The sequence below is a fragment of the Danio aesculapii genome, chromosome 24, assembly GCF_903798145.1.
Source record: "Danio aesculapii chromosome 24, fDanAes4.1, whole genome shotgun sequence".
Taxonomy (NCBI): Eukaryota; Metazoa; Chordata; class Actinopteri; order Cypriniformes; family Danionidae; genus Danio; species Danio aesculapii.
The window spans coordinates 37881822-37890841 of record NC_079458.1 but is presented as its reverse complement, the minus strand read 5'-3'; positions in this window follow the sequence as shown (position 1 = coordinate 37890841).

Here is a 9020-nt window from a genome sequence, read left to right as displayed (position 1 = left end):
TGTAATATCAGGGCAGTTTAAATAACATTAAGCTTTATGTGTAAATATCTAGTGAAATTTTTACAAATGAAAGAATTTCCATCATATAATTGTTTTGGTCTTTCGGTGGTCACAGTACTTTCAGCACAGTTCATATTCCCCCAGTTTCATACTTCATAGGTTTATCATCCCTGTCAAAGCCAAAAATGACTCTTCAAATTCAAGTGTTCGTTGTCTTTTCCTCTTTAATCAATCAAAGCACTCGTTTTCTTCTTTGTATTTGTGTGTGTGTGTGTGTGTGTGTGTGTGTGTGAGAGATAGACCTTTTCATGATTAAATGACATGAGATGACCACAAAACTGCAGTGCGGTGTGGCCCGCTGATAATAGAGTGTGCGCAAACATGGGCTTGCAAATTAAATGAGTCTCGTATGAGTTTTTGTGTGGCCGATATTTCAGCGGTTGCGACAGCATGACATTATTCAATACAAATGAAGCGGGCAGGGGGACATCGCTTGTAACATGAAGCAGAAAAATAGCGGCACTCTCGCTGAATATATTATGTGCAAGAACAAAGTCTGCCAGTGGCTCCACAATCTCTTTTTAATACAGTGGAACCTGAGAGCGGGTCAACCTGCAGGTATTAAATACAGCTTAACATTTTCGACCGGGAAGCATCGTGTCCACCGTAGCTGTTAATTTCTCGTTATGTTGGATTGGAAGAAGGTGTTTTCTTAAAGCTGATATGGTTCACTTATTTAAAAAAAAAATGTATAGGATTGTTAAAATAAACTTTGTTGACTACTGTTTTACAAATGCTTCAAAAGTAATTTACATGTACCGTATGTTCTACTTAGTAAGTGCAAAGAACATTAAGGCAACAACCCTAAGGCAAACCCTAACCCTAGATTTCTCAAGTTTGAGGCACTGTGTCAAGATTCCATCCAAGGGGACTTGACATCTCTTTAAGAGCCTTTTTTTCCTCTGTAATGAACAAATTATTAGTTTGATTGTTGGAATGAACCGCCAACTATTCCAGCATATGTTTCACACAGAGGATGCTCCTCCAGCTGGAACCCAGTACTGGGAAACACCCATACTCTCTCACTTCACCACTCACACACTACAGCCAATTTCATTCATTCATTTCCTTTGGCTTGGTCCTTTTATTCATCAGGGCTCGCCACAGCGGAATGAACCGCCAACTTATCCAGTATTTGTTTTACACAGCGGATGCAACCGTGCTAAGCACTGAGCCATTTATCATTTTTAATATTAGTTAAAAAAATACATACAACTCCTTTATGAACAGAATCAACTTTTAATCTTTAGAATGTATTAGCAAATGATTAAACAAACATTACCAAAGATTATATAATGCTTTTTTAAATATAGTAAATACCCTAAAATATAGTATAGTACCCTAAAACTCTGACAGTCAATAAAATCAAACAAACAGCCTAATAAATATGAATGTAATAACACCTTTTCAAATGAAATATGTAATTTCCAAGTCAAATTTCAAACTTTCTAAGACATTCTCCCATCTGCCGTTGTCTGAGCCTGATGAGAAGTTAAAATAAACAGAGAAAGTGAAAATATTTTAATAAAAATGCAAAGCTGTTTCCCTTCTTTGCAAAGTTCAGAACTGATCAATATAGGCTCATTCTGAAAGTGTACCCCTATATAAATTGATGGAGATTGCGAATTATGTAGCCAGAAGTACGTATGTCTGCATTTCGTCTTTAAAATAAACGCAACTGTGTGGTGTGATGCTGTTCCTTTTCGCTCTTACCAGCTGACCGCTTACCTGTGTGTGGACGGCTTTCCCACTATTACCAGTTTGTCCAGTAGCTTGCAGCACACGTTGGCGAACTTGAGATGCAGAGAAGAGTTGATCATGACGATGGAGTTCAAGTCCGGCGAAGAACGACTTCAAGACAAAAACAAAAGCCAAAAAAGTAAGATAAACAAGTAAATAACAGGGTGGGAATGAGGTAAAATCTGAAAACGTGGTAAAATTCAGGGGGCTTTACTTTTGCTAGATTACTTTTTAAAACACTATCGGTTGGATTTAGGTAAGGGGTTGGGTGGAGTGATAGGTCGGTCAGTTAGTCAGTTGATAGCGGCCGCTGGTGGATTTACGCGAGAAGAGCAGGCGTGAATGTCGTTTCCGAGAGAAATTTGAGATCTCAAAAAGCTTACACAGCAGCCTCTGGTGGATTCGCAAAAACAAACCTGTGAAAAAACGCACTTTCTGAGATGTATTTGGCACTCTCTAGAAATGTATATAGGGCTACATTTTCAGAATAAGCCTGGGCTGGAATTATGAGTTGGCTATGCCATGGAGTAAATCTTCACGATTGCCACATTGTAGAATAAAGTTTGAATGCAAAGTACCATATAAGTACAGCATTAATAGACATTTTAAAGTAAAGTAGTATGACTCGGGGTTCAAATGAGAGTAATGTGATAGGAAAGCAGTGGACTGGAAACATATTACATCACCTGGATATCCTGAAACATGTGTTAAGCCCTTATGTCATCAAGAAAGTATATCTCCAAACACATAAGTGTGTAGCCTGGGCTTGAATAACACTCTTTGGACCTTTGAGGAATCGTTCATGGTTAACAATGGAGAGTGTCAACAATCCCTGGAAAATGCTGTCACAGTTCCCTCCATGTGATCCTTAAAAACAGGATAACTTAACTAACACCATCATCAAAGGAGTAGAGCACTCAAGTTCACCTCAATAAAAAAAATACTACTTTTTCCTATTCCTCTGCTGTGTAACCTTCTGGAGGAAAGGTTATGGCACAACTGTTTGTTTTGCCGCTTGCTGCAGTAACTAAATTCACTCTGTTTTATTTTACAGTAATGACTGCGGGAAAAGTTGGCTTTCCTCAAAGGCTGACTATCCTCACCTGGTTAATCAGGCCAGATTCTTACAAAGGTCATTCCGATGCATCCGAAATATACAGACTGCAAATGTTATCCCTTGTTTGGAATCGCAAAAGGGCTCCACTTAAAACATTTGCCTTTGCACTATTTTTTCCCCGCAAGCCTACCCATTAACCTTTGCAAAAATCGAGTTTGGATTTGATAAACGGGACAGCATAATGTGCTCCGGCCTCCGAAAGTGGATTAGGCAACTTGGCCCTTTATCAACAAGGATGGGAATCGCGGACGGTGAATAAACTAGGCAGACAGAATGAGGTAAACAGTATATGGGTCAGGAAGACACAGTCCCTGCTCATTATTTAACATGGTTTGGCTGCGGCTCGATCTGCTTGCATCTTATTGACGGCATATATTATAGTCGGAGGCAGTCGAGTTCTCTCATTACAAGTCAGTCTTTCACAGAGCGGGATTGGCGGTATCGATCTTTCAGATAACTAGCAAGTGCACCACCTTTCCGTTAAACCCAAAAGTGGCTCATTTTCCCTGTGAAGCCTTGTCAGATGGAGGCAGATTCAATTCGTGAAGTTCAAACCACAGCGCTTTGAGCTTCTTTCATAGTCATTATGGTCGGTAGGATGGAAAGACGGTTTGTATTCCGTCCTGTGGCTACAAGTTCTCTATCAATTGGCTGGAAAAAACACAGAGGCACTTCAATCCACCAAAATGGGAGCGTTTCCCTTAGGTCCTTTAGGTGAATGAGATCTCATTGTGATGCACAAGACGCGTCGGGTTAACTTTTCTCGTGTAATTGCACAAGCGAGTTATCCTTCACATGAGCGGCCCTCGAGTTAAAAAAGAAATAAATAAATCAGATAAATATGCATTTCTTTTGATTGAAGCCCTTTTAGAAAGATTTAACGAGCACTGATATGACCGTTGGATTTCAGCCAGACGATGGACTCGAGACATGCCTGCCTCGCTTGTCTACGACGCATAAAAATTTATGTAACGCTTCAATATGCTTTTAAATCGTCTCTCGGAGCGAGTTTCTATTTTGATTGCCGCTATTCAGCGCTGCCTCAATATGCATGCATGTATGGAGGTTACGGAATGCTATCGCTCACTATCAATTCTTTTTCCCGTGGACTCATAATGCAATTACCTTTCATACAGCTCTCTGGCAATAAAGCAGAAATATTCATGCAAATCGCACAATTCATCTCAGATACATTCAGCCGCTTGAGAGCCGTCAAAAATGCAGCGCTGGTTCCCCTTAAAGAGGCCTCTGGCAGGGAAGTCTTTAAAATTGTCACGAATCACCAGCTATTCTCCTCTCTCATTTGACAGAAAGACAATGTATATGGATCACAGAGAGTCGGGTCCACTTAAAAAGCTCTGCTTGTATTGTTGGGAGTGCTGTCATTACTTTAGCCAAGAGAGAAGAGTCAGAGAAATGGGGTACGAGGGGAGGGAGAGATGAAAGCAGAGAGCATGTCTCAGGGTCAGCTTTCAAAGAGCATCTCTTCAAATGTTATCCTCGGCCATTTCGCTATCATTAACGGACCTTTAATCAGTGGAAAACCGACCAAAAAGAATATCCATATATTATGACTTATGAAGTTAGACCTCAACAAAGAACTTGTTCTCTGCAAACATGTGACCTGTTTTGCCCACAATGAACCTTGTGATTCAATGCATTGTGAGCAGAACACAAACCTAACCTTTCTGTGAAATGTTTTGTGCTTTCATTTCAAGTAAAATCTGGGATATTTAGATTTAGATATTAGTTAGTCAATTCTTTTTTTATTTGTATTTGTAATATATGAAATTATGAACAAATGAGAAATGCCAAAGTAAAAATATACCCTATCAGAAGGAAACTCTCACTGCCAATCATCTTGGATATGTACATATGGTAATAAAATAAATAAACAATATAAAATATATAATAATAAAATATATATAGCACCTTAATAGAGTGGTGCAAGGATGACGTCAAACTCAATTAAATATTTAATTGCCTTTGTTTGACTCAATAGTTTCCCATAAATAGGCATGAGTATTTTTAGATTGTCAATATTGATACTGTTTCCAATACCGTAATTATCGATATTGTAACATTGGGTTCGGGGTTCAATAGAGTTGAGGGTCCAAATGCAGTTTATTATTAGCTTAAGGCTGATTTATACTTCTGAGTCGAGTGATCGGCGTGACCCCCTGCCTTGCGTGTAGCCGTGCATTTATACTTTTGTGCACTGTTAGTGTAGCTCTGCAATAACACTTCCGAAACGCTAGCTGGCAGTAGGTATTCCTGTTCCTCTGTATCGAGATTTTTAGGGGGACCAGGGCAAACTTCATTACTCTACGGAGGAGCTTATATTAAAATAACATTTTATTTCATTATATTTAATGTAGAGAGGGATGAATGCCCACTGCAATTTCCATTAGAGCTTTCTTTAGTGCATTCACGTAATTTAAGGTTTATGTGTGATATTCTCATTCTCTCGCTTAAAAGTATGACTTTTCTCAGTACTGGGCTGCAGCAGGAAGGGCATGCGCTGTGTAAAAAATATGCTGTAATATTTGGCGGTTCATTACGCTGTGGCGACCTCTGATAAACAAGGGACTAAGCCGAAGGAAAATTAATGATTGGTTGAATGACTATAACTGGGGTTAAATCGAGAGTAACGTGATAGGAATGCAATGTTATGGGAACATATTACATCACCTGGATGTCCTGAAACATGGGTTAAACACCATTTGAATGAGGTTTAACTTTTTTATTTGGGTTACAATGTAAATTAGACACCCTAATTTACATTTTTAGTGTACTTTAAACATTGAGTGTGTAGTGTAAAATAAGAACAGTTGATACTTTGGCTTAGTCACATATTTAAAGTTAGCACAATGTCTAGTGAAAGTTAACATTTAGCACATTATTTTGTATAATGTGTTTGTTTTAGACATTTTGATAAACCGGAATTATCATATAAGTCTATCTATCTTTTACCATGTTTTCACGATTGCTTCTTGATAAAATCAGAGTGGTGGTATCCACAATCAAGTGCCATTCTTTCAAATTTCCACAAAGGATTCCAGCTTGCTGAATATAAATACCTGTCATCTCCATACTGTAGATTCCACTTTTGTTGTTACTGATGCATTAACTCACTCATCTTGCAGTGAAACATTAATGGGAGCTTTGATAAGAGCACGCAAAGTCAGCAAAATCATCCTATCTCGCTCAATGAACCTCGGATGCACTGCCCGTATTCCTACTGCATGTTATGCAAGCGTTTTGAAAAATCACAATTGTTAAGTCTCGTCTGGGGAGTGCTATTTAGTTTGGCACACTGACTACAGTACCGCTAGCAACGTTGGAATTACACCAAGATATATTCTATTATCCGTTACACTCCATTATTTGTGTAGACAGAGCGTGAGAAGGCAACAAGAGCTGCAGTTCTATCTTGTTCAATATGGATAATTGGCTAAAACCATGTTAAGCTACTGTATGTGCATTTATCAACAATGGTACATTAGCATGACAGTTCAGCGTATAAGTGAAAATTCTCTCATTAACTCACCCTTTCCTTGTTTTAAAGCTTAATTGGTTTCTTCTGTTGAATAGAAAGATATTTTTAAGAAAGCTCTAAACATGTAACCACTGACTTCCATTGTATTTGGGTTTTTTTTTTGTATTTGGAGAATACTTGATTAGGTAACTGCTCTCCAACGCAAATATAGAAACATCTCAACATGTATAGGCATGCAGACATGGTCAAGATGTGATCATCTGATTGGAGAAGAAAGGTGGTTTCAGTGACCATGAACATGGTGTATTTTGAAGGTACTAATCAGGCTGTTCTGAGTGGTGAGAAACTGTTGATCTACAAGGATTAACCTAGACTTAACTATATCTAGGGTTTTAATGAGACTGGACAGACATGGGTTTACTTAAAACAGTTGAAATAGATCTTTGAGTACCAATAAATGTTTGTATTCTGTAGGGTAAACAATTTGTGAAATGTTAATAGTTACATTGTTTAATTGAGTTTAATAGATTTGTAAAGACATATGCACGGTCTCGCCATGCCTCAGATAGGTATCATTATATGTATTTGCAACAGTATATATTTTTCTAAAATCGGAATATGGAAGAATTGAAAAAGGTTGGTTTTGGTTGCAAGATTTGGATGGTGGGGTGGCACGGTGGCTCAGTGGCTAGCATTGTTACCTCACAGCAAGAAGGTCGCTGGTTTGAGCCCCGACTGGGCCAGTGTAGTTTGCATAGTTTGCATGTTCTCCCCATGTTGGCGTGGGTTTCCTCCGGATCCTCCGGCTTCCCATACAGTCCAAAGACATGCGGTACAGGTGAATTGAATAAACTAAGTTGGCCGTCGTGTATGTGTGTGTGTGTGTGTGTGTGTGTGTGTGTGTGTGTGTGTGTGTGTGTGAGAATGAGTGTGTATGGGTGTTTCCCAATACTGGGTTGCAGCTGGAAGGGCATCTGCTGCGTTAAACATATACTGGAATAGTTGGCAATTTATTCCTCGGTGGCGACCTCTGAAATAGAGACAAAGCCAAAGGAAAATCAAAGAATCCAATGAATTGGATGGTAGGTTGCGAATTTGGCAATTTTTCGTCGCATCCAAAATTGTCTATTGCTCGTTTAGTTACTACAATTAATTACAGTTAGTTACAGGTACTACATCGCCTAACCCCAGTCATGAAATCTCTAATGTGGCATCATGGGATACATTCGTTGGATTTGCACTACAGTACTTCTTGCCTAATGTTTTTTTTTTGGTTGTTTATTTGTTTGTTTTGATTAGAAAATGTTGCTTCTAACCTATAAAGCTTTAAATAGTCTAGCTTCTGTTTATCTAACTTTCTGTCTCACTACAATCCAACCCGCTCTTAAAGATTTCAAAACTCAGGGTTTCTAGTAGTACCCAGAATAGCAAAGTCCACAAAAGGAGGTCGAGCCTTCTCATATGCACCTACACTCTGGAATAGCCTTCCTTATAGTATCAGAGGCTCAGACACACTCTCTCAGTTCAAAACAAGCTATATGGTTAATGATATATGTTTTTTAATAATTTTAATAATCCTGCATTTCGTTGCCTTGTACTTGTACATGTGTGATGACAATAAATTGAATTTAATCTAATCTAATCTAATACTATGAATTCAAACAAACAGTTCAAATATTGTTTTTCACATAATCTATTGTAGGCAAGTATGCGATTTTAGATGCAGCTCATGAAAGCATGGATCCATCCTGTCCTTTTATCAAAAATTTCAAGCTACTGCTGGTGGTGTAATGAAGTGGTGGAGATTTTCTTGGCACATTTTAAGTTCCCTAGTACCAGCTGAGCATTGTTTAAAATGCCACAGCATACCTGAGAATTGTTGGTGCCCATGACAAGTTTTGACCTTTACCTAGGTGTGCCTAATATACAGTAATGGCCAACGAATGTTAAATATGATGTGTATGCTGTATTTTAAGCCTTCTAACATAGCTCTTTCTAAGAGCTGCAGTTCAAAAAGAATATATATTTATTTTTCCTTTTTTGTTTTTTTCCCTGTTCTGAAATGAAAGTAAATAGGATTCACATTTGCATCCAGCGTCCTTCAAAAGACCTTTTTGGGTTCTGCTGAAGAAAAAGCCTTTGGGATGACATAAAAGGGAAGGAAATTAAAACTTTTTTTTCATTTTTGGTAGACTATTACTTAAGCTGTTTTTCACATCTTTCTACTACAGCTTTCAAATCTTACTTGCATATTCGTTCCCAATATAACGCAACAACAAGTCAAAATAATGTCATAAGACATCAGTGTCATTGTAAGATATCCATCCATACATCCATCTTGTCCAGACATTCACATCTCGCATCTTCTTTTGTCTTTTATTGATGGCAGAAATTGATAAAGAGCCACTTGAGAGTGAATAAATGATCAATTTTGGCATGACCTGTTTCTTTAAATATCATGAAAGTGCCTCTCAGCTGTTTTGGCCACCATGCTAGCACACTTTGATCAATGCTCTTTTAGTGCAGGGCTGGAGTCCAAGCTAAAACAGCATGAAACATTTCAGCGCTGTAGTGCCTACACTGCTACCAGAATCTTCTGTTACA